Source organism: Stenella coeruleoalba, assembly GCF_951394435.1.
Source record: "Stenella coeruleoalba genome assembly, chromosome: 13".
Taxonomy (NCBI): Eukaryota; Metazoa; Chordata; class Mammalia; order Artiodactyla; family Delphinidae; genus Stenella; species Stenella coeruleoalba.
The window spans coordinates 26,921,584-26,942,008 of NC_137159.1; the positions used below are offsets into that span (position 1 = coordinate 26,921,584).

General features: G+C 36.9%; 1 protein-coding gene across 11 annotated transcripts in view; it reads left to right on the forward strand.

The window, feature by feature from the left end:
• LOC307195711 (uncharacterized protein) overlaps positions 1-20,425 on the forward strand; it is a 123,653-nt gene that overhangs the window by 26,500 nt on the left and 76,728 nt on the right. The gene's annotated exons all lie outside the window — the stretch shown is intronic.

A 20,425-nucleotide genomic window follows, 5' to 3' on the forward strand; every position in this document is an offset into this window, starting at 1 on the left:
ATTTTTAGAAGTGAAAGTCTTGGGCCCTGCTCCAGACCTACAGACTCGGACACTCTGGGGGTGGGGCCCACTACCTGTTTCAGCAAGCTCTCTTGGTGATGCTGATGCATACTCAAGTTTGAGACCCACTGCTTAGACCTAGAACTTAAGGTTTAGGCTTTGGACAGATCTGAGTCCTAAACACTACTGAGACACTGGAGTGACCATGAGCAAGTTACTTCTGGGAACCTCTTAGCATCTGTGTGCCTTGCTTAGCTAATAGTGATTTAAATTAATTAGAATAATGCACACGGTGTACTCAAGAGAGTAACCAAAGCATGCTTTATGTTCCATAGATTCTAGCTGTTTACCATTATCATCAGTCAGAGCTTACTGACACATCCTGAAGACATTCTTCTCATAAGTGTAATAATGTGGTTTGTAAAATTAACAGCTTAGAAGAGCATATTACAAAGTTCATCAGACAGGGTCTCAGCAGGAAATCAGGGGTACATCAATAAGGATAAATTGAGCCCAATGTAGAGAATCAAGAGATAGTGTAGTGCCCTGTGTTCAGTAAAAGTGTGGCTACTTTACAGGAGATGAAAGAGAAAGGAAGCCTTGCTGGAGGGAGAGTCCTCCCCAAAGCTGCTGTGATGCCCCACAGAGAAGCACTATACGTTAGTTGGGGGATGCAGCCAACTCCCAGCAATTTGGCAAGAATTAATACCCTAACTTCACTCCCCTCCTTCATTCCCTACAATCTTCTATTGGTTCTCTTCATTGGTGAGCCAAACAGAAGCCAGAGCAAGGACACTTACTAAGACAGGCCATGCAAGCCATCCATATAGAGTTGAGTGGAGAAACGATGTGGAAGGGCAAATAGGACATATTTCCCGCAGGTGGTGAGCGAGCTGTAAAATCACTCGCCCTTCTGACATCATTGCCATTGCAGGAGCACGGAGGAGCAAGTGGTTAGTTCTGACTTGGCAGATCCAGGAGACTGCAGGACAGCACTGGTATATGAGTTGGGCTTTAAAGGTAGATTTGAATTTTAATGGAGAGTATAGAGTAAGAAATGGTGACGAACCAAAGGAAAGGGAGATTCATTGCAAATGGAGAAAAGAAAAGTGGCATAAAGACAAGAAAAGTCAAGACTTATGGAAGAGATAGCAAATACTCTGCATGTGACTGGAGCAGAGAATGGGTAGACTAAGGCTGGAAGTTAAGATGAAGTCATCCTTGAATAATATTAAAGTTTCCTCCTTTAACTTCAATTTCCACCTTCTACTCCCTTCACTAACATTGGAAAATTAAAAGTGAATTTGACTGGGTTGGTGGCAATGGCAGTATGAAGCAAAGAGAGGAGAATAAGAGTAAAAAATTTAGTAGTACCTTGGTGAAGCTGGGTAAATGATGGGTGGTGGTGTCACGTCAAAGCATGGGCAAGTGATTGTGACAAATATAGGCTTATTTCTTGACTATATGACTTCAGTTAAGGTACTTAAGCCCTCGAGGCTGCAGTCTCCCAACCTGTAAAATGGGGATAAAACCTCACTTCCTCCAAGGTTTCTGTGAGGATCTAATGAGAAATGGAAGTAAGGGTTGAGTCCAGTAATCTGTTTTTAATACATATAAACTAATGTGAGGATAAGGGTAAGAATACTTGCTATCATTTATTGAATACTTACTATGTGTCCAATATTGTGCTAGTCTATTTACATATCTTTTCTCACTTAGCTTTCTTTTCTCTTATCTGCCTTTCTATAGGCAAGTGATAACTGATGGCTCACTTATGAGGAAACGCAGTTGTGAGGAAAATGTCAGAGGGAAAATGTACCAGAAAGTTAATTCCTAATGGATCTGTCAGCCTTAAACAGAGCATGTCTGTGCTAAAACGTGTAAAATATCTGTGCTAAAACTACTCAATTGGACAAGTTTTGATAAAGTATTAACTTAATGAATAGGCATAAACAGCTTGGAGCTTTTTGGAGGGTATGTGGTAATATTAGTATTGGTGTGATGACTTTTGAAAGTTCTATGGCGTATAGAAGTCAAAAAGAAGACCCGGAAAGGGGGAAAACTCTCTCTGAAAGTTATTGGGGAAGTCTGGCTAGTAAGACTCCAAAAGGGAGAATCAGTAAGAGGCCAGGTTATTCATAGGCCTTCTAAGAATGTGTCCATGAGAAATATTTACAATGATTGGATGCCGGAATAAAGGAGAACACTGGCTCCATAAATGGTAACTTATTTTACACAAACAGGCTAATGATAAAGATAATGAAAATCTGATGGATTTTTGAGAGTTTCATTGACCAAACTGAGACAAAAGTACATAACAGCTAGATGCTCATAGTTTTGATCAGTTCACTTTGGAGTCAAGCCAAGATAGCACCTGAAATGGTATGGGACGTTTATGCAAGGTCACAAAGATTTTTGGTGGTGCATTTGGGATATAAACCCATTTCCATAAGAATTCCTTCAGAAGTCAAATGTTTGCTTGTCAAAAATAGCATGAACTTACTTCCAGGAGAAGTTCTTAAGAAAAAATAATTTGAGTAATGAAGAACACTGATGTAACAGTTAATTTAAGAACCCAGAAATAGAGGTAAAGAGTAAAGCAATTATGGGTTAAGAGTCTGCATAAATTCCCCTGGAAGGGGGATATGGTCAGAGATGGCAATTTGAAAACAGTGAGTCACCAAGAGTAAAAGTTTAAATTACAAGCTGTTTTGGGGGTCTTCAAGAGAGATTTTATAGATTGAACAACAACCGCAGCAAGGGTAAGGTATAACGCTGTCATGTAGACTGCAGCCTGAAAAGAAAGCATTGCAGAAAAGCCACATCACCCTGAATTTATATTTCCGTGCATTTGAACAGATTGGAGAGCAGTGAAGTTGCTTTAAGAGTGAGTGATTTAAGTCAGCCAGCTTGTGAATAATACGAGATATTTTTGCATTTACATTAACTTATGTCCATAAATAATGAACTTTAACAATGAACAAAATCCATAATCCTGATAATGCTAAGAAAACTGGAAAGATACCTTTACCTTGAAAAGACAGGATAAAGAAGACAGCATAGAAATTTAGGGAGATTGCAGTTTTGGAAAAATTATATTAACATTTATTAGCTGCTACAGCTTTGAAATGTGACGATTTAAAGAAAGAAGTAGACTGTTGATTTCTAAAAGGTAATGTGTTGGCTGAAAGAGCAGAGGATCTTGTTGAGACCTAAAGTGTTCTTTTAAGGATATATTTCAATGTCATTTCAAAAAATAAACACACTTCCCATAACAAAACAGTGAGGTTAATGGAATAATGCAGGTGAAAGCTTTTTGGCCCAAAGGAGTTCCATCCTTTGGAACAAAGTTTTATCGTTGAACACACCATGACCCAGGCCTGTGAGTGCCAGCACAGTGGCTGTTTTTACAAGATCTGGTACAATATTCACAGTAGTTCTGGCCTTAGCACTAGGCAAGGATCATTCTTTTTGTATCTTCCTGATTGCTTCCTCTACAGAAATGGGATAATCCCTCCTCTTCTAAACTGGAAAGTAGTTTTTTCCCTCAATAAAACTAGTTTCTTCTCCAGGTTGAGCTTTTCCAACTCTTAGAGGTCTAAAATGAATGATATGAAACATACTATATTTGCATCTATTTTTATTTAAGAGTTATCTAAGGAGATTTATCTTATTAAATAGGAATTTCCTAAGAGATGCCAAAATAAACAATCAACAAGTTTTCTTTAAAGATCTTATATATTATATAGCAAGATCCACCTAAGAGTTAAAATATAAGTAGGTATACAATTTAACTATTTGAAGATAATTTTTCTTCTTACCACTGAAGCAATAAGCAGGTAGTAGTACAATTTGGGGAAAACAATATTTCTGGCTTTTGTTTGTTTTATTTTAATTTGTGATATTCATGAGATCTTTTGTGAATCTTTTGGGTATATAGTAAAATTAATGGGTTTTTAACTTTGTACTGACTCGTATTTTTGTAGGTTTAAAATTTTTCTTCTGGCTTTAATTTATACTATCTCCTTTTACTTTTTCATTTAGAAATAATGTATTTTTCTCAGGATTGCAATCTCAGTGCAGTCCTCTACTTTTCTATTTGTTGGACGTTCTCTTAGACGTCTACATTTTTGTCTAGTTAGTACAGCTCTAGTTTTTTATACAATTGATAAGAATTCTTTAATCTTATGAATTCTTTATATTTTCTCTTTAGAGACAAGATTTATAGGGATTTCCTTGGGCTTAAACTAGAAAGAAAAACGAATTTGCATATGAAATGTTGAAGACTTTGTTACAAAGTGGGTTAACATTATATGTATGTTTGAAATAAACTACTTCAACCAGAGCATCTAGCTGTTAACCTCCAGATTAATATCTATCATAAAATATGTGCATGCTTCCAACACATGGCATTGCCTCCTATTACTGCATGTCCAGGAGAAATTGTTTTGTCTTGTAGCAAAAGGCATTAGCTCTTTGCACTTTTTTTTTTTTTTTTAATGACAGCTATCCAAAAATCAAGCTGAACCCTTGTATGTGAGGACAGAAAAGGACAATTTTTAGACAGGTCTAATATCCAGTTGTACCTTTCAGTCACTTAGAGAGAAGGCTTAGACCCCAGAAGCCCAAAGTCACAGGTTTTTTAGGATTATGGTGGTATATACCTCCAGTTTATAGGAAAAAAATGCGTTGTAGAAAATCCAAGTTAAATTAGGACTAAAATCCAAGTTAAATCTAGAACTAAAGTTTTACTGCCCCAAATACTTGTAAACTCTAGGTTACTGCTCTGTTGTCCATTTCATCAGTTGCAGAATATTCAAGTTAGTCTTTCAATGCTAACAAGAACATAAAACTGCATTATGTCTAAAAGCAGAACATGATTGCCAAGCCAGATCTGCGCATTACCTGAGAGTTTGGGGGGCCACCCAAGCGGCATCTACTTGTTTGCTACTGACCTTCAGTTAGACTTGCTCAAGAATTGTTACAATGTAATAACATACACGCTTATGTACTCTTGAGTTTATTGAAAACACACAGCAGATGTGCACACACACACACATACACACCAGCACACCCGCACGCACCTACTCTAGAGCCTAGAATTTTAAGAGTCAGAACTTTTTATTTGCTTCTGGATTAAGATGGACCCTGTATTTCCTCAGCATGCTAATTAGAAACTCTATAAACAATTCAAAACCAGCTTCTTAAAATTGTTTTACAAAAATTGATGTTAAATATTGTCCTCAGAGAGTTCTACTCTGACTTTTCAAATTGTTTTTTTCTCCCTTCATGGGATAAACAGTTAGGGTTTCTTTTTGTTTGTTTTTTATCTCTCATTGTAAAAAATTCTATCTTAAAAGCTGATTTATTATTTCTTCCTTAGCATGGGTGACATGGGAACAAAGATGGTATTTCATCAGTCTTGTTTTTATTTAAGTTGAAAGGTTATATATTTCTACTATCTACTGCAATAATGCTAAATATTTTTATAGTGCTTGTAAATCTTACGACATTATATTTTTAGTTTGTATTTAAGGCATTTACTCAAAAGGGACCATACGCCTCAGTTCATGTTACTCTACCATCAGTGTGTACGGTCACTCTATTTTCTAATACTTTTAAGATTGGTTTTGGCCCCGACGTTCCTCTGCCAGATTTATTTCCTTTATTTTCCCCTGTATAGCACCATTTGAGCCATTTAATATGTAATTTCCCAACTCACCTTTCATAGTTATTTTAAACATGTGTATATATTTGAAATACCGAATTGTTTTGTATTTTCTAATTTTTGCAAAAGTAGTATCGACTAAAAATCACATCCTATTCTTTTATTTTTTTCTACACAAAATTATTGTTTTAAAATTTGTCTGTGTTGCTCCATAGAAATTATTGCTTCTGGCCACTGTCTAATATTCCACCATATGTTAATACCATGTTTTGCTTATCCATTACCCTGGTGATACATACTTAGGCTATTTTCAACACTTTATGTCCACCATAAAGCATTAATACACTCTTTCCACATGTCCCGTTGAGTAACAGTGCAGAGTAACAGTGCAGCCGTGGAATGGCTGAGGTAGAAGTCATATATATGCCTTATTTCACAGATTCCTCCCCAGAATAGCTGTACCATTTTCCCCTCACCAGCAATACTTGGAATTTCTCTCTTGCCATATCCTTTGTCACCACATGCTGTTAATCTGCATTTTAAAAAATTTATTTATTTATTTTTGGCTGCATTGGGTCTTCGTTGCTACACTCAGCCTCTCTCTAGTTGCAGCAAGCGGGGTCTACTCTTCGTTGCGGTGAGCAGGCTTCTCATTGCAGTGGCTTCTCTTGTTGCGGAGCACAGGCTCTAGGCGCGCGGGCTCAGTAGTTGTGGCTCCCAGGCTCTAGAGCGCAGGCTCAGTAGTTGTGATGCACAAGCGTAGTTGCTCCACGGCATAATTTGCATTTTAACTTCTGGAAATTTGGCATGTGTGGATTCATATGAAGTAAGGTGTTTTAATTCTGCATTGCTCTGATTCTAGAAAAGTTAGGTCTTCATATACTTTCTTGCTATTCATGTTTTCCATTCTGTGAATTGCCTATCATGACCTTCGCTCATTTTTCTATTGAGTATTCTGTGTCTTTAGAGATGTAGAAGTTTTTGTATTCAGATGTTGAGTCCTTTATTGGGTTTTAGATAATGTACATGTCTTCTACCCATCAACTGTTTTTCAGTCTGACTTTGGTATCCTTTATTGTACATAAAATTCTAATTTTTTATTAAAGTATAATTGATTTACAGTATTATGTTAATTTCAGGTGTACAACATGGTGATTCAATATTCTTATAGATTAGGCTCCATTGAAAGTTATTATAAAATATTGGCTATATTCCCCATGGCCTACAATATATCCTTGTATCTCATTTATTTTATACATAGTTGTCTGCACTTCCTAATTCCCAGTCTGTATCTTGTCCCTCTCGCTTCCCTCTCCCCACTGGTAACCACTAGATTGTTTTCTATATCTGTGAATCTGTTTCTGTTTTGTTGTATTCATTCATTTGTCTTATTTTTTAGATTCTACTTATAAGTGATATCATTACAGTATTTGTCTTCGTCTGACTTATTTCACTAAGCATAATACCCTCCAGGTCCATCTATGTTGTTGCAAATGGCACAATTTAATCATTTTTTATGGCTGAGCAGTGTTCCATTGTGTATATATGGCACGTATTCTTTGTTCGTTCATCTGTTGATGGACACTTAGGTTGCTTCCATATCTTGGCTATTGTAAACAATGCTGTTATAAACACTGGATGTGGGTGCATGCATCTTTTCAAATCAGTGTTTCTGTTTTCTTCAGATATATACCCAGGAGTGGAATTACTGGATTATATGGTTGTTCTGTTTTTGTTTTTATTAACATCTTTATTGGAGTATAGTTGCTTTACAATGGTGTGTTAGTTTCTGCTTTATAACAAAGTGAGTCAGCTATACATATACATATGTCCCCATATCTTCTTCCTCTTGTGTCTCCCTCGCACCCTCCCTATCCCACCCCTCTAGTGGCTACATCAGTTAACATTCCCACCAACAGTGTACCAGGGTTCCCTTTTCTCCACATCCTCGCCAAGGCTTGTTCGTTTTGTTCTTTTTTATGATAGCCATTCTGACATGTGTGAGGTGATCTCTCATTGTTGTTTTGATTTGCATTTCCCTGATGGCTAGTGATGTTGAGCATCTTTTCATGTGCCTGTTGGCCATCTGTATGTTTTCTTTGGAAAAATGTCTATTCAGCTCTTCTGCCCATTTTTTAAAATCAGATTTTTTATATTAATAGATTTATAATTTTAATATAGTTAAATTCATCACTTTTGCTTCATACAATGTATGTTTCTTTATTTTTCAAAGATCTATTTCATCTCTTACCCTGAAATCACAAATATATTCCCTTGCAATTTCTTTTGTTCTCTCTAGATTTTATTTTTCACATTTAGATATTAAAACTATTGTATTTTAGTTTTGTACATTAGGTGGAATTATATAACATAATGGTTAATAGAATGATTTCTGTGGGGTTTAAGTTCCAGCTCCACCATGTACTTCTTAGGCTAGTCATTTTATCTCTCATACCTCAGTTTTTCCACCTGTAAAATGAGGATAATAGTTTATGCCTTGTGGATTTTTTTGTGAAGATTAGGTGAGCTATATAGGACTGGGTACAACATAAGTGATATCACTAGGTTAAGATCCAGTCTCATATCTCTTTTGACAATGAGACTGTTTCCCCAAAAGCTGTAATTCAACTTCCTCCATTGGACTATGATTCCATCTCTTTCATGTGCCAACTTCCTCTCTGTATATAGCTCTATTTCTAGGCCACCTGTTTGATTTGTTTTCTTGTTTGCTGTTTCTTCCAAGGGCATCACACAGTTCTTATCTATCATGACTTCCCAATATATCTTAATGTGTAGGGCACATTCTCCATTTTGAGCTTATTTTTCAAAACTACCTTAGCTGTATGGAGAACTTTATTCTTCCAGATACATTTTATTTTATTTTAATGTCTTTATAGGAGATAGAGCAATCTACTCTTTTTTTTCTTTTTTCTTTTTTTTTGGCTGCGTTGGGTCTTCCTTGCTGCGTGTGAGCTTTGTCTAGTTGCAGCGAGGGGTGGGGCAGGAGGCTACTCTTTGTTGTGGTGCACAGGCTTCTCATTGCAGTGGCTTCCCTCGTTGCGGAGCACAGGCTCCAGGCTCGTGGGCTTCAGTAGTTGTGGCTCGTGGGCTCTAGAGTGCAGGCTCAGCAGTTGTGTTGCACCAGCTTAGTTGCTCCGTGGCATGTGGGATCTTCCTGGACCAGGGATTGAACCCATGTTCCCTCCATTGGCAGGCAGATTCTCAACCACTGCACCACCAGGGAAGTCCCCCAGATACATTTTAGAATCACTTTTTTATGCTGTCCCTCAAAAAAGAGAGCTTGGCCTTTTATTACAGTTGCATTTAATTTTATAGATTAATATAAGGACATTTATATTATTATAGTAAGTCATCTCATCCATACCTGTGATATATATTTCTTTTACTCATGTGTCCTCTAATAAAGTTTTCATTATGAAGATTTTCTGCATAATTTATTAGGTGAAACCCCATACTCTCTATAGGTTTTGTTAGTATGGTAAATTCATCTTGTATTGTATCTAGATATTGATGGTATGGAGGAACACAATTGATTTTGGTGCATTAATTTTTTTCCAGCCCCTATGTTGAGCTCTTTTCTTAGATTTAATAGCTTATTGATTTTCCTGTGTTTCCAATGAAATACATAATCAAAACAATCTATAAATATGACATTTTTATCTATATTCTTCTAAACCTTCTCTCTCTTTCTATTTCTCTCAATACACAGCTCCAAAAAGGTCAGTTCCAATAGACCAGTAATGTTAGAAATCTTTATCTCAATTCTCTCCTTAAAGGAAATGCTAATTTTTTAAAAAAATTAGTTGTATAATAATTTTTGTTAGTGTATACATGTGCCATGTATTTTTGGCATATAGCCTTTATCAAGGAAAGATAGTTATTATTTGGATCTAGTTTTATAAAATTTACCCTACCCAATAGAGTTTGAACCTCATGGGATGCTTTTTATCTCTTCTATCTAAAAAGAATGATGATATGATTTTCTCCTTTTATTTAACTAATACAGTGAATCACATGATTTGACTGGCTGATACTGAACCAACCTTGCATTCTCAAGGATAAACCCACTTGACCAAATCGTATTATAGTATAGATTAGCTTTTGCTGTATTACAAACCACCTCAAAACTTAGTGGCTTAGGGAGATCAGCTTGGTGCTTTGTGACCACCTAGAGGGGTGGGATAGGGCGGGTGGGAGGGAGGGAGACACAAGAGGGAAGAGATATGGGAACATATGTATATGTATAACTGATTCACTTTGTTATAAAGCAGAAACTAACACACCATTGTAAAGAAATTATACTCCAATAAAGATATACAAAACAAAACAACAACAACAAAAAACTTAGTGGCTTAAAATAGCAATTACTTGGCAATTTGGGACTGGATTCATCTGGGTAGTGTTTTACTTTTGGTTTTATCTGGGCTCCTTCATGCAGTTTTAGTCAACTGATGGATCAGCTGAGTGAGAGCTGGTCTGAGACAGCCTCACTCACAGGTTTGGTGGTTGGCATGGGCAGTGGGAGCACCTGGTCCACTTGTCTTCAGAACCTAGTGGGCTAGTCCTCGGCAACTGAGCCATCAAGCTCTTTTGCTATTGTCTCATCATGTGGGTTGAGTATGCCAAAGCCCAGTCCTGCTGAAGTGGTGACTCAGGAATGAGGGTGTCAGAAGGGGATTGTGCCATAATTTTTGAAACATCCTATCACAATGTTTTTAATATACCTTAAAACTCTGTGGAATAATATTGTATTTAGGTTTTTAACTTATATTTTTAACAAGGAAAATTTGATTGTAATGTTTTTTTTATATTGCCCCTGTTTGGTATAATATTCTTCTTGCACCTCTAGCCCCATTATTCTAGCTTGGGGTACTTAAAATGTATTGAAGGGGATAGAAATGAGTATTGCATCTTAAATAAAATAGTCTTGGACAAGTGGTTCCCACTTATCACTGAGGTTGTTCAACAGGCTGCACTCTCACAGTGGACTATTGAACCCTTATGCACACCAAGCATTACATCTCACTTATACCTTACTAGCATTCTTGTGCTGGTTCCTTGATTTTAATTTAAAAAGTAATAAGTCCTTGAAAAAATACAAAGTAAGAAGCAAAACCCCTCCATCACCCTAGTCTCTTTCCCTCACAGGGGAAGCAACTATAAAGTTAAGATGTCAATTAAAAAATATTTACAAGATGAAAATGATTCTTAAAAGTCCTTGGGGGCATTTAATCGTTGAAGGGTATGCTGAAGAAGGTAAGTAACAGTTTGACCTCCAATCCAGAGACTATTGGCAATAAGTGTAAACAGTGCTCTAACAACATGGCCTAATAGAACTATAGAACTAAAGAAAAAGCTAGGATTAGGATTATTGGGCTCGAATTCACATTGTTCCTAATGAAGAACCTTAAAATCATGAAATATTGACTGATCTCTAATTCTAAGTCATTCCAGAATGCTATTTTCTATGTCGAGGAGTGGAGTTTGAGAGAGAAATAAGAAGGAATAAAGTCCAGTTTGGTTTTAAAGAATCATGGAGAAATGAAGATTATTTCTTTCATAATTTCCCTGTAGATAGAGCTCTTCTATGACTGACTGTTTCACTAAAGCAGGGAAATACAGGGGGTTATCCAGAAAATCATATCAGTTTACTTCCAGTCAGTCCTCTTCTGGGCAAACACATCTTCAACTTCATTTGTATTATATAGTATTTTAAATTATGAATTGTTTTGTCTTCTCAGGTCAGTTTCTTTTAGCCACGTGGGTTTGTTCTCTGTTTATTCCTTCCTCCTTCCCTCTCTTCCTTCTTCTCTCCTGTACTCCCTTTTTTATTTGTGAATTGGAAAGACGATTTCCTTATATATGCTAAACTATGCAATAGCAAAACCCCAAAATATAACTAACGTTTTATGAAGAAGACAATAACGAAAAAAATATATAGTGGAAAAATCTTAGGAAACTGGAAGGAATTTGGGGGTCTTTCTGTCTCGAAGTAGATTTGGAATGTGAATTTCAGGTTCTCTTTTTTAATGCAGGGTTGCTAGTTGAGCCTTTATTTTGTTTCCAGAAAAACAATCAGCTTACATATTTTTTTAACAAGGTTTTCTTCACCTTTGGAAATTAGTAATGATTAAAAAGAATATTATATAGTTAAGCGATGTCTGATTTTTTTCCTCATGGGTTCACCGTAGTTCAGGTTATAGCCCTGATCTGTTTAATCCTCCAACAATCCTGAGAGGGAGCAAAGGGGCAGATGTTCTTTCCTCATTTCACAGATGAGAAAACTGAGGTTCAAAGATTCAAAGTGAGGTTAAGTGCTTCTGCCAAGGTCATTCTCTGAGGTGAAGCCGGAGCCAGGAATAGCACCTCATCCTCTCGTTTTCTCTCATGTGATTCTCCATCCGCTGACCCACTCTCACTATAAAAACACACTGTACCAGGCCTCACACAATCCCTGAAACGTCCTTTTAGTAGGACACTATAGTAGTGACAAGATTGAACAGATATAAAGAATGCTGTAAAAAAGGACCTGTCTTTTTTGTTGACTCCATCCCATAAACTTCCACAGCCACACTGCATGAGAAACATGAGACATCCATTAAGATCATGTTCCCATTAGTTCCCAAAATCTAGCTAGAACTAGATTTTGCAGAAATTGAAGACACACCTTGTGGCCTGACTGCTGAAAATGAGTGTCTCGGGAGTCAGAGAGGCATCGCTGCTCAACGAAGTCAAGAATGCCCTTTGCTAATTGTTTCTCCTCCATTTCTGAGGGAATTTAAATTCATGATCGGCACCATATATTATACTTCAATACTATTCACCATCCATCTTGTACGTATTTGCAGGAAAGAATGTTGCCCAAGTCATTATATCCCGCCATGATTCACAGTCGTATGACCTTAGGTGGCAGCTCAGCAGGAGCTTACCGGTGCCTTAAATCATCCCTGTTGTGGACATACAAGAGCGTGACCTCCGACTTCCCAAGCTGTCTCTTCATGAAATGAAAATGGAACTGAGAGTTTAGGGGAAAGTTTTGAAAGTGTCTGGCTCTTGTAGTCATCTAATGAGGTCCTCATTTCTAGCTGCTAAGCATGCCCTTTAATTGGTGGTCACTCGAAAATCAATGATAATATAACTGTCCAACTCTTTGGAGCTATTTTTCTCTCTGCTTTCTATCCTGCAAGTGCACGATAAAAGAAAGCACCCATTCAGCCATTATCTTGTGTCACTATTCAGAGATGAGTCTTCCTTTATGTGCTCTTTCAGGAAAGACCTGGGTTGTATTTTTCACTTGCCTTTCAGGCAGAGAGTAGAGTCCTTGGCACAGATTAAGTCCTCAAAAATGTTAGATGCGTGGATGGGTGGGCAGTGGATTACAGCACATGAGCAACTACAGTAACATTGTGATTTTTTACTGTACATGACAAGGAAATGACCTCAGTTGGGGAAATAAATGCCTAGCACATATGCCACCACTTTCTTCCCCTTCCATCTTCATTACAGTCCTTACTAATCTATTATGACATTTTTTCCCATTGGGTCTAGATATGACCTCAGGATGCTTGTAGAATATAAACAGTCCTGTGCAATGTAAACCTTGTATAATGTAAACAATGCTTTACTGTTTGATTTGAGTTGGGACACGAGAAGAATCCTATTTTCCGTCCATAACATAGACGTTGGGAATAATAGCTAATGCTTATGTAAACATATAGATTCATAGGATAGAAAAAATAATTTTTAAGAAATGACCTAGTACAGACTCAGGGGGAAAATATATGTTAACTTGATTATAGAAATTTGGTTCAGCCACTCAGCTTCAACCTTCAAAAATCATGTCACTTTTTATTTTAAACCAACATATGAATCCAAGGTATAGCAAAATAAACCATAAACCTTGCAGAACAGGGCCCTTCTAGATACGATCTCGTTAGGACCTGATCCTCCATGGTTGTATCTACACAGAGGGGTAATGCCAGGTCCCCTACGGGGAAGTTGAATTGGAGGAAGAGATAGACATAGAGGTACTATGGATAATTCTAGACTGACATGGTCATCAAGAAGTCCTATGAAAAATAATTTCTGGTGAGTATAGAGTAAATCAGCAATGAGAAATGGAGAGGATTGGAATTAAGTAGACTCATCACTAGTCCATGGTTTTTACCAGTGTACCAGTTTAGCAATGAATTACTCAAGGTAGTTGATGTTAGGTAGTCTAACAAACACTCCTGAAAGCCAAGTGTCTTAACTTAATAAATGTTTATTTCTCTTGTCAGAGACCAGTGTGAATTAGGTGGTTCATTCTTAGCAGATTGCTTTCAAGTAGTGAATCAGGAACCCATGCCCCCTCCACCTTGAGGTGTTGTCTTAAATGCATGACTACCTAAACGACAGCAGAAGGGAACATGGGCAATCATGCATAATATCTCCTGGCTGGGCCTGAAAGTGGTAGACCCATACCCTTTCAACAAGAATGCAAAAACTTGACCTCTGCCTGGCTCCAAGGGAGGTTAGAAAAGGTCATTGTTCTGTGTGTCCAGGAAGAGGAGAATGAAATGCATCTCACTGTGTCATCCATAGCTGAAGGCAGGTAATCTGTGAGAGAGAGCAATGTTTGCAGATGGTGATACATGAAGATTGAGGAAGATTGATTTCTCAGTCATTGAGGAGTACTGTTCCATCTAACTGAGTTCGGAATGGTAATAAAGTCATCCACTGAAAACTTACCAATCTAGTTTGTGTGCAAGATATTATGAATTATAGTCTTACCGTTAATTTAGCAGACCCACAAATATTTACATCTACCAAGCACCGTGCTGGCAACTGCCGCTTACCAGTACTTCTTTCCTGGGCCCTGGATAATTTCCAGTAGCTGGTATCAGGATCTAAGCTATCCACTTGTTGTGGACACTCGTCCCCTTGCAGCCCTCTCACAGGAGCCTTTAACCATTCGTGGCCAAAAACAAAGGAAATGGGCAAGAGTTACTGCTCTGCTTATCAGAAAGTGTCTCCTAAAGTCTTGTCTCCTAAATCATTTTTCTGGCCCCTTTATAGTAATTCTTTATTTATTCACATTTCTTGGCCTACTGAACGCTATAATCAAATCCTCCCTCAATTTTCTTTTTTCTGAAGTATATAAAACTACATTTTCTTCAGCCCTTTTTTAAAAAAATGATAATTATCTTGTTTATTTGTATTTGGAAAATCTAATGAGATCACATATTTAAAAATCACATACTATCAAAAGATAAATAGTAGTAGTAATTCCTTCTGGAATATTTTTGCCCCTCGTCCAACCAACGTTAGGTCCCTTACCCCTTTTCTTAGCAACTTTTATTAATTTCTTATGTGTCTATCAGAAGTTTTTTGTGGCAAAGGTACATGTGTATGTTTCAGAGGTTGCTGTTGTCATGAATTCACAGAAGCCAGAGCCTGGAAAGCATTAAGTGGTCCTGAGCACCCCATTTCCAATGAGAGAGCGTAGCAGTGCTCAAACGGCTGGGTGTCCTATAATTCAACTCAATTCTGGCACTATCTACCTGTAGATAGCATCAGATCTCACATGTTAAGGGCTCAGTCCAGCAGGAATGCACACACACACACTTCAGGTGCCAGTCACCAAGTATATGTTGTCACCTGTGCTTCTGACCCTTGTACCACAGATCAGAGGTTCCAACGAACCCCTTCTTAGCTTTAATTAATTTGCTCAAGTGACTCATAGAACTCACAGAAATATTCTATTAACTAGATTAACCGGTGTATTATAAAATGATAAAACTCAGCAACAGCCAGATAGAAAACATGTATAGGATGAGGTATGGGGAGAAAGCATGGAAGCCCACTCTCCCCAAATCTCCATGTGCTCACCAACTGGGAAGCTCCCTGAACCCTGTCGTTGGGGGTTTATGGAGGCTTCAGTACACAGGTGTGACTGAATAACTCATTGGCCATGGGCGATTGAGCTCAATCTTGGGTGGCTCTTCCCTGCCCTGGGGGCAAGGGGGTGGGACTGAAAGTTCCAACCTCTAATCACAAGGCTGCCTGCTCCCATCCTTAGGTGCTTTTGGAAGATCACCTTGTTAACATAACAAAAGACACCATTATCATCTCGTCACATAGGAAATCCCAAGGGTTTTAGAAACTCTGTGGCAGAAACTGGGACAGAGACCAAAAATATAATTCTTATTACTCCTAAATCACAGTTATCTAGGTAAATGTTTGTATCACCCCAAACAGGCAGTAGTCACCAGGGAAAATAAGTTAATTGCCAGTCTTTTCTATTAATTTTTAAAAATCAGATTTAAGAAGAGAATTTTTTTAATGGCCAGTGAAAATGTCTCTTACTTTAGCTCTTGCCTTTTTCTACTTATTATTTATTTTTTCAATTTTTAGTTTAGTTTTGAAAAGTGTCTTTAAGTTATTTTAAGGTTAGAACCGAACCTTCCAGGGTTAAAAAAATATTGCGTCTCTTGAAAGAGATTATTTTAGACTTAGTGAAATGGATTTGATGCTAGAGAACATGTGACATCATACATTTGACCTTTTTGAAATGGTTTACATTATATCAGCTACATTTTAAGTCCAGCAACTGTAACCAAAAAAAAGAAAGAAAAAACCCTACTAATTAAGGCAACTTTGCAGATTGATGGCATTAGATTATCAATTAGGATCTCAGTTTTAAACCAGATTTTTCCTCTAAATAGTGATCCAAAGAACACTAGTTTTACGGTCATTCTAATTAGTCAGACAGCCTTCTGATTGTTTAGTGCCTTCACTTGAAGTTTGTTAAATATTTTGACGATCACCTATGCTCCCATGGGACATTAGTGAATGTGAAGTCAACAAAAAAGAAAAAAAAAGTAAGAAAAAGGATTTTGTAGTAAAATAAACTTGAGAAATCCTGGGTTCAGTAAATTTAAACATGTTTCGTGACTGGAGGACTTTTGAGATGTGGAATGAGCTATAATGTGCTCTGTGAATTTCACTCTTAAGTAGAGTTTTGTCTGAAGTGTTTTTAAACTTTATTTGGCTCTACAACCCTTTGTCAGTGGAACATTTTAAAGGACTCTTTGTTTCTAGCAACTTTGGAAAATGTTGTTCTGGTCTCAGTTAAGCCCTTGAAATCTTAGCATTTGGAAGGAGATCCACACACAAGCTCAACCAATTTCTGGTACAGAAATCTACCATGTATCCATGCTATAGGCTCACTCAGCTGTGGATGAGTATTTTGATAACAAAATGCTCACTACCCATAAATCAACTGATTCTATAGTTGGAATGCTGGTCTGTTAGGAGGTTTTAACTTTTTAAGTGCCTTTTACTATTAGAAAATTTTAAGTTTTAAAATTTTGTCTATTGGACCTAGATCTGATCTCTGGATTAAGATAAGTCCTACTCAAGTAAAAGAATCTTTATTTTTCAAGGATGATTTGTACATGAAAAAAAAAATCCATATACTTAAAATCATCTGTAAATAGTGACTGAAGAGTAATTGAAAATACATTTGAAAATAATTTTCATTTGAAATTTATGTCAAAATATGTTATTATATAAACGAATCCAGTATATTTTCTCTTATAGCCAGTAAAATTTAGGTTAAATTTTAATTAAGCACAAGTGCTACAATTAAAAAAAAGAATTACATTCTGTTTCGAGTGATTATTTCAGCAAAACTGGCTTATGGGACAGTAAACTGTCCTTCACTGCATGTTCAATGTTAGCAGCTCAAACAGGCTAATTCTGGTAAAAATTCAACAGTTTTCCAAGGCCTTCTCTTAATTATTTGATACTCAATTGTTTTTTCTTTTACTTCTATTGTATCTCTTTTTTAAATTGTTAACTACACATCCTCATTTATCAATGGCTTTGTATGTTTAACCCAGCAGATCTCTGGTATTATTTACAATGGCTTCAGGATATTATATCTTTAAAATTCAGAATTTCACTTTAAAGTTGATTTGAATTTTATTTCTATTATACGGTATTATGTTTATGTTATGAATCCATCAGTAAGTAATTTCCTGAAACAGGATGAGCAGTTTGCTGACTTAGAAGGGCTGGAATCTATAGACACCTTAAAATTAGGATGTAGATAACGAATAGTTGGATGACAAGAAACCCTGTTATATGAAAACAGGAATAATAATGAGTGTTCCAAATCTTATCTTTTCTGTTCTTACTTTTCTCCAAAGGTTAGTTCTAGAGTCCTTAATTCTCCATTCAGTATTAAATGATTGACTATTTGCAGCCATCCCACCATTCTCCCCACTTCTGGGTCTGAGTTTGATAAACCTTTTGGTTTCATCCTTTATTTGTGAAGTAGTGTTCCTAGTCAAGCCAGAAGGCTGTTCCATTAAAGGTTTAGCATTTTAGTGATTTTAGTAGTAAGGGTAAGGATAAGTGGTCTTCAGCCCGTCACAGTCTTCCACCCAACCTTTCTTCATATGAATTTCCTGCAGTAGAAAAATTAGACAACCAGGCTGAATGATTGAGTCCCTGACTAGGACTAGCAATGAACTACTCAGCCCTGGCTTCCTGGGCATGCCATCCTTCAAAAACAGCCTGCCAGATGGACTCTCAATCCCCTAGCTTGGCATTCAAGATACTCATACTCTAATCCACCAAAATCCACTTCCAGTAGTTCTCCCCACTTCTTTCATACAGCAAATATCCATTCACCCAACTGCATTCACTTATCTGGAGTGCAAGTTCTTTTCCTTATATTCCAATATATCCCTATTTCATCTGCCTAGGAAGTCTTTCAACTTCTTCACAATCTTAAATCCTACATGGTCTTTACTTTCCTACCTTTACAACTTGACCTTAAAAAAATTTTTGCTTTCCAAGATCTATAAGTCAATCAGTCAATAAACCATTAATAAGTTCATAGGCTGCTTCAATACAGTTCTCCTCAATACAAATATAGTTGTCAATCCTTAATAATAACAGCTTATATTTGATCACATAGAAATGTATTTTAACTCACATATTTGTTATCTAAAATGATAGTGTAGCACTCTTCATTTTGTTGGTTATTTTCACATATTTTAATGTCAGTATCACCTCTTTGAAGACTTAAAGTATATGTTGTCCATTTTTTCAGTATTTTAGTGTCCTGCCCTGTTTTACACTTAGTGGGTGTTCAATAAATGACTTCGACACTTCACAGAATGGAGAAAATTTTCCCAAATCCTACAAGCGTTGACCCTCTCTGACTTTGCACATCACTTGTTAATGGCAGCTGGGTAGTTGTGTTTGATAGAAATTCAAGAAAAAATTTCTACATGTTTCAAGACCAAAGCCACAGTCATATGAGGACCTTAGTCAGCATCATGAATATATTTTTAAACATATACAATGGAGAATTGCACTTTTATGATTTTGTGATGAATCACATGTAAAACAGTCATTCACATTTTATTTATTTATTTATTTATTATTATTTTAAAATATCTTTATTGGAGTATAATTGCTTTACAATGGTGTGTTAGTTTCTGCTTTATAACAAAGTGAATCAGCTCTACATATACATATATCCCCACATCTCCTCCCTCTTGCATCTCCCTCCCACCCTCCCTATCCCACCCCTCTAGGTGGTCAAAAGCACTGAGCTGATCTCCCTGTGCTTTGTGGCTACTTCCCACTAGCTGTCTATTTTACATTTGGTAGTGTATATATGTCCATGCCACTCTCTCTTTGTCCCAGCTTACCCTTCCCCCTTCCTATGTCCTCAAGTCCATTCTCTATGTCTGCGTATTGATTCCTGTCCTGCCCCTAGGTTCTTCAGAACGATTTTTTCTTTCTTTCTTTCTTTTTTTTTTTAGATTCCATATATATGTGTTAGCATATGGGATTTGTTTTTCTCTTTCTGACTTACTTCACTTTGTATGACAGACTCTAGGTCAATCCACCTCACTATGAATAACTCAATTTCGTTTCTCTTTACAGCTGAGTAATATTCCATTGTATATATGTGCCACATCTTCATTATCCATTCATCTGTCGCTGGACACTTAGGCTGCTTCCATGTCCTGGCTATTGTAAACAGAGCTTCAAAGAACATTCTGGTACATGTCTCTTTTTGAATGATGATTTTCTCAGGGTATATGCCCAGCAGTGGGATTGCTGGGTCGTATGGTAGTTCTATTTTTAGTTTTTTAAGGACCCGACATACGGTTCTCCATAGTGACTGTATCAATTTATATTCCCACCAACAGTACAAGAGTGTTCCCTTTTCTCCACACCCTCTCCAGCATTTATTGTTTGTAGATTTTTTTTGATCATGGCCATTCTGACCGGTGTGAGGTGATACCTCATTGCACTTTTGATTTGCATTTCTCTAATGATTAGTGATGTTGAACATCCTTTCATGGGTTTGTTGTCAATCTGTATATTTTCTTTGGAGAAATGTCTGTTTAGGGCTTCTGCCCATTTTGGGATTGGCTTGTTTATGTTTTTGATGTTGAGCTGCATGAGCTGCTTGTGTATTTTGAGATTAATCCTTTGTCGGTTTCTTCATTTGCAAATATTTTCTCCCATTCTCAGGATTGTCTTTTCATCTTGTTTATGGTTTGCTTTGCTGTGCAAAAGCTTTTAAGTTTCATTAGGTCCCATTTGTTTATTTTTGTTTTTATTTCCATTTCTCTAGGAGGTGGGTCAAAAAGGATCTTGCTGTGATTTATGTCATAGAGTATTCTGCCTATGTTTTCCTCTAAGAGTTTTATAGCGTCTGGT